This window comes from Lolium rigidum, chromosome 6, assembly GCF_022539505.1.
Source record: "Lolium rigidum isolate FL_2022 chromosome 6, APGP_CSIRO_Lrig_0.1, whole genome shotgun sequence".
NCBI classification, from domain to species: Eukaryota; Viridiplantae; Streptophyta; class Magnoliopsida; order Poales; family Poaceae; genus Lolium; species Lolium rigidum.
The window spans coordinates 323,112,542-323,118,859 of NC_061513.1; the positions used below are offsets into that span (position 1 = coordinate 323,112,542).

The following is a 6,318-nucleotide window of genomic DNA, read 5'->3' on the forward strand; positions in this document are numbered from 1 at the left end:
CGTGTTGGTGCTTGTACATTTCGAGGGTTTGGAGCATCTAACAATACATGATGCAAAACAAGATATGAAACAAGTTGGATCATCAAATAGATATGAAAATAGATGGATTATCTAATAGATATGTAACAAGATGGATCATCATTTGATATATGTAACAAGATGGATCATCAAATAGATATGTAACAAGATATATCATCAAATAGATATAGAACAAGTTGGATCATCATTTGATATGTAACAAGATGGATCATCAAATAGATATGTAACAAGATGGATCATCAAATAAGATGGGCGTAGATCATACCCAATCCACCATCGTCTTGCCGCTCTCCTTCCGTGCCTTGATCTTCTCATAGTAGCCATGGAACTTGCTACAAAGTTCCAACGGTGAGAGAGGGCACCCTCGTTCCGGTTCATCTCCATGTTGGCGTACTCACCATAGTTCTTGAGGATGGTGTGTTGACTAATGGCAAAGGCCGGACCGTAGATTGCAAGAATACTATCATCATCATGACCTCAAACCTAGGAGCAGAGCACCTAACATTAGGAATGGCTGGAGAAAGTACAATGGAATATGCAAGGAACCATGTGATGAAGAAGGTTTGTGAATACGACTGACATATGATGGTGTGTTGCTGTTAAGGCTCTAGTAACCTACTGACCGCCACTGTGCCACATACATATGTATCTGTTGGTGCAGGTTCATGGAAACTTTAAGCCTGAGTTTCTGAACAGATTGAGTGAGGTTGTGATATTTGAGCCTCTTTCACATGACAAGCTTAAGGATATTGTAAAAATTCAGATGAAGAGTGTCATTGATAGGGTAGCTGCCAAGAGCATCTCTCTATCTACAAGTAATGCTTCGTTGGACGTCATTTTATCGGAATCATATGACCCAGCAAGTGTGGTTTCTTTCCAAACTAATTTAATGATTAGGTGTTGTTTTCGTATAACCATGGGTTTTCCTTTTCTAAGAAGAAACATGTTAAATACTAGTGATTATATCATAATTGTTTACCATGCTCTAATAGATATATCTGAATATAATAGAACCATTTGGTCATTGATTAGCTCACGGGGTCGGCGTGTTTTGTTTGTCAGGAGCTAGGAAATTGACATTTATGCATTATATATTGTTAGCATACAATAGAGAAATATGAATAAGAGACTTTACCCCCTCACGGAACTCAACCTTGACCTTCCACTTGTACGACGAAATATCTTCCCAAGAATACATTGTCCCCTTATTCCTAATAAGAGGAAAAAGTTTTTTTAAAAAAAGATGGTACTTGAACGAACTAAATACCTGGATAATAATTACATTAGTTGAAGCAAAGACACATACATACCAGTACCTACGATAGCAACATGTTAATACATGACGGATAAGGCTCCAAGGACCATGCTGAATGCCATTTAGGCTGCATTCATCGAATGGTTGCGACCATGTGCCACTACCGAGGTGGAATTGCCCAAAACAACGGTTACTTGGACGGTAGCAGACAATAGTGTCACCCACGGCAGTAGGCAACGCCTTGGAAGAGACACACAAATTCCTTCCTCCTCCTAGGAAGGTAGTCTTGTCTCCGATGCTTGTTAAAGGAGTAGTGAACACTCCCATGACAATATCCGTGAGCTTGTAAGCCACAAGGCTCGATGAATACGCGTCAGTGTATCCGACCACTATGATCTCCGAGTCATACTCTACCAGGTAGAGAGGACTGTAAAGTTTTCTCTCGGGGCAAACGGTGATCAGCTTTGGCCCATCCAGCAGGTGTGCCCCCATCTCGTAAATATTCGTATCGCTTCCATAGATAAGAACGTTACTAGCCATGTATAGTCTATCTTGTATCTGCACTGGCCCATACGATTGTGGAATCGGGGCCATCCAGCTTACCATAGTCCATTGTTCTTCTTGGGGTGTAGCAACGGCGGCGTAAACCGAGTTATTGAAGACAAGCATGACAGTGATGCCCTGTGGCAAGAAAGTAGCCGAAGTAGATACAGACCTCAAGCTCTGTAGCCCCAGCACGGTAGCAAGGGTGTTGAGCGGTGGGAAGTCGACGATGTCGTGCGTGAAAGGGTTGAGGAGCCGGATCGCCGTGTCGTCGTCCCGCTGGAGGAGGAGAAGGCCATTGATCGAGTCGAGAACGCTGTGGTCCTCGAACAGCGGAAGCCTGGCCCGGACGAACGCCCCGGAGTCTAGGTTGAAGAAACGGATGTGGTCTCCAAGGTCGGGGTGGCCGGGGTAGAGGCCCCGGCCCTCCGGGAACATCATCCAGCGCCGTGGGTGAAACCGCACGTCGGCCACGCCGCGGCCACGCGGGCAGTCCGTGGCAGAGCGCCACTGCGCGCAGACGCATCGGAAGCCTACGTAGTCGAACCAGTCTTGGGCCAGCAAGCGAGATGCCACCAGACGAACCAAATCGTGTTGCAGCGACGCCCATGGAGGCTCCGACGGCCGCTTGCAGTCCTGTGTCGCAGACTGAGAAGTTCGCTCCGGCATCTGGAATTCGCTGGACGACGACAACGTGTCTCCGGACATGATGGCTGCCGTATCCACGTCTGGCGGCAGGAAGGAGAAGCTATGCACTATAATCTGACCCACCCTAGGTCAAAACTCAGCGTTGCGCACAGAAATAACGCCAACTCGTAAGTTTTTAATGATGAAACGTAACACACGCTGTCTGATTCGGTCAGGGGAGAGATACCGTATTCTGTCGATCACATATACAGTTCCACATGAACACGAATCGGTATCTTTTGGATTTCAATACGAATCGACACACTGCTGAACGTCCCACGGCCAGGATTTGATTTCCCAGCCATTACCTCTTTGCTACTTCAGCTCACGAGAGGTTTGCTCTAGACCATCTCTAGCACACACCCCAAACCACAAATCTCAAATACGCGTATCCAGGTTACCCTAAACGCGTTTGCTAGCTGTAGGCGTCTGGACTACGCGACGGTTTGTCAGTCCGCAAACTAAAACCGGAAACACATGGTTTATGCAAATCATCCGATAATATTCAAATGTAGCAACATAATCATGCAAACATATTGTTCAAAGTACTCAATCATACATGAAACACGGCACCAAAAGAGGATCAAACATCACATCATTAAGCATCACCATCGGTTGCCGGCGCATCCACACGGCCGCCACCACTCGCCGTAGCATCATCATCTCGGGCACCACTCATGGCAGACATGGAAGCGCGTGCAGCTTCCCTCCTTCGCGTCAAGATCTCCATCTTCGCATATTCCACCACTCAAGATGGAACTCATCCATGTGAGTCGGGTTCATCATCATCGTCACATTCTCCGCCACGATGAGCTCCGCCATGGCCCGGCTCTCCTCGGCGCATGCCGCTCGGTGGCGAATTCCTCACGGCATCGATGCAACCGGCCCACCGGATGCACGCTGTCTTGATGCTATCCCATCGGCCTTGAAGTGAACGGTAGGAGCGAGTTGGAGTAGAAGAGAGAGGTGTCATCAATTGGAAGAACTTGTCCTCGATGCGTTGACAATACCTTTTGCCGGTTTGATCGGTGCCAGTCACGGCATCCATCAAAATCACCTCCCAAGCCCTGATCAAGATCACGTCCTCAAATTCGATGTAGTTTTGGGTCCAGATCGCTCTCCCCTTCGCCTTGGTCACCGTCCCATCGAACACCCCCTCTTCTATCTCTTCCAAGTCACCTTCCTCGTCTTCATCTTCCCCAAACTCATCGCCCTCGAGTCCCTCCTCTATGTCGTTGTTGCAGTTTATAATCCATGAGCCACGACAAATCGATGTCGACGGACGTGTCGTTGAGCATGTCAACGTATGACTCCGGCGCAACATCAACAACGGGAATTTTGTCGACCACCTTGTGCGCAACAGCCGATGCCAACGGCGCCTTGGCCATCGTCACCGTCAAAGCTGTCAACGATGGCATCTTAGCGTCGGCTGGCTTCTTCGCACCGGGCTTCTTCGGCACCGGCTTGTTCTGCACCGGCGGCTTGTTTCTCGGCCTCTTCATCCTCTTGGTCGGAGCGGGAGGAGTAGCAGCAGCGGGTGGGGAGGCGACGATGTGCTGCCCCAGCCGCTTACGGTTGCTATTAGGGAGGATAGCTTATTGTGCACCGTCAACCATGAGCTCCTCGGTGGCGGCTGTTGCGGCGGCGCTAGATCCGGCAGCGGTGGGTGTGGTCGATCCACGCGGCGAGGCCTAGTCCGCGAGGGGCGGCCGGTTGAGGGCTTCCATCTTGGTGCGAGTGCGTTGCTGCAGAGGCCAAAGATGGGTGGAGGCAGCGGAATCGGCGGCGGGTGGTGGGGCGGAAGCGGGAAAGGGAGGAGCTGAATGTCCCTTCGTGCCAACGCAGGGGAGGAGATGGGGTTCGCCTCGCAAAGCCTCACGAAACCGGGAACTTGAGATTTCCGCGACGTGAAACTGGATGGTCCAGAATTTTTTTTGGTATGGGGGTCTGATGCGGTGTCTGGACTGGCCCTTTTTCATCCAAACCAGTAAAACGCCGGTTATTATGCGGATGGAAGTCTCATGCGGTGTCTGGTAGAGATGTTCTTAGGCACTCCATCCCTGAGTGATCATTCTAGCTACACGTGCTTGTGACCTTGGCATGTCTTATGGGATTGGTCACCGCCATAACACAGCCATAACATAACTGTTGTTGATCGATTATGTTATATTGTGCTCCAAATTTATATTAAAGGAAGGAGCGGAGCGAGCCTCATCGCCAGGTAGGTAGGCTTGGATGAAGCATTATAACCTACATAAAGAGGATCATTGGTAAATACACATAAATCAATGTAAAACATGGATATAACAAGGTCCCCAAAGATATTGCACCCCTCATTTATACGGTTTCCGCGAGGAAAAAATGGAGTGTCAAGCAAGCCTTACATAATAACGTCTGGATCACGAAAATCAAGATGGATGCCAACTTGACCGTTGCTCACATTCAGGAGTACCTCCGCCTTTGGAAGGAGCTCAACAACTTGAGTAGAATGAATACTCCATTGTTTGAAACCTAACTTCTAGTGGAGAATACTCTACGACCTCGGCTTACAATGCCCAATTCTTCGGAGCGACGCACAATTGCATGATGAAAATGGTGTGGAAAGTAGCGATGAATTCCACCGACACGCCTACCACGGCCACCGTCGGGAAGAAGAAGGTGAAGCCGAAGAAGATCGCCAAGGATAAGATGGCGGAGGAGCGCCTGAGTGGTGACAGCCTGACACTTACCAGTGATCATCGGCACGCGTCCATGAGTGGTGACAGCCAGTCAACTCTCACCTCAAATCTCTAGCTGACATGACACCGGTCTGTGATTAGGGTTTAAGCGTTGGACGACACTTTGATAAGTTATAAGGTTTTACCCGCTCTATAAGCTGTCACACTATATTACCCGCAAAAAAAAAAAATCTATCACACTATATGAGCCAACTGAGTTGTGAAGGAAAGCAATAGAAGGCCGTAATACCCAAAATTATTGTCTTGTTCTTACAATATCTTAGCTAGGGTTCTTCATCATCCTAGTAGAGAAAATCCCCAATTATTCAGGATGCTTCACATTGGGAGTTCATTTTTATTTATCAGGAACGCCGCACCGGTGTTCAGTGCGGCAGGGCAGGGCTGGAGTGGCTGGACACGATGCACGAGTCGAGAAGCTCGACGATGCGGGAGCGTGGTGCAGCAGGGCACCTTGTACTGGTTAATGGAGGCGCCGCGTGAGATAGCATCGTCCATGAGCTCCTCAAAGGTGCCGGGACGGACGACGCAGATCTCGAGCGGCCCAATGGAGCCGTCCACCACCCGGCTCTGCCTGTACACTATGCTCAGGGCCTCCTCCATCTCGAGGCAGCACCCGTCGAGGGTCTCCTTGTCCACCGCGGCGCCGGTGACGAGCAGCTCCCAGTAGATGACGTAGTGCCCCGGGATGCGCCTGGTGCACGCGTGGCTAGTGTACTCCGCCACGGACGCGCCGCGTGGGCGGAGCAGCAGCGCCGAGGCTCGCTCCACGGCGCGCTGCAGCTCCGCCCCGTCCGTCTTGTCGAGCTCGATGGACAGCAGCACGTTCTTGCGGCGCACGACCTGGAACTGCAGCGCGGCGTTGTGGAACCCCGCCACGTGGATCACGTCGCCGACGCGGTACCGGTTCAGCCCGGCGTAGGTGGGTGTGCCTGCTGTCGTCGGGGAAGAGGTGGCGGGGAATGCCGGTGCCGTCTGTCACGTGGCCCTCTGTGCGGCGCGGGTCAGGCGGCGAGTTCAGGTCGGGAAAGCGAAAGGCGCCGCTGCCCCTCGCCGTTG

At 50.6% G+C, this 6,318-nt stretch overlaps 1 pseudogene; it reads right to left on the bottom strand.

Annotated features, from left to right (window-relative positions):
• Positions 1-5,603: 5,603 nt before the first annotated feature.
• LOC124660276 overlaps positions 5,604-6,318 on the bottom strand; it is a 44,354-nt pseudogene continuing 43,639 nt past the window's right edge.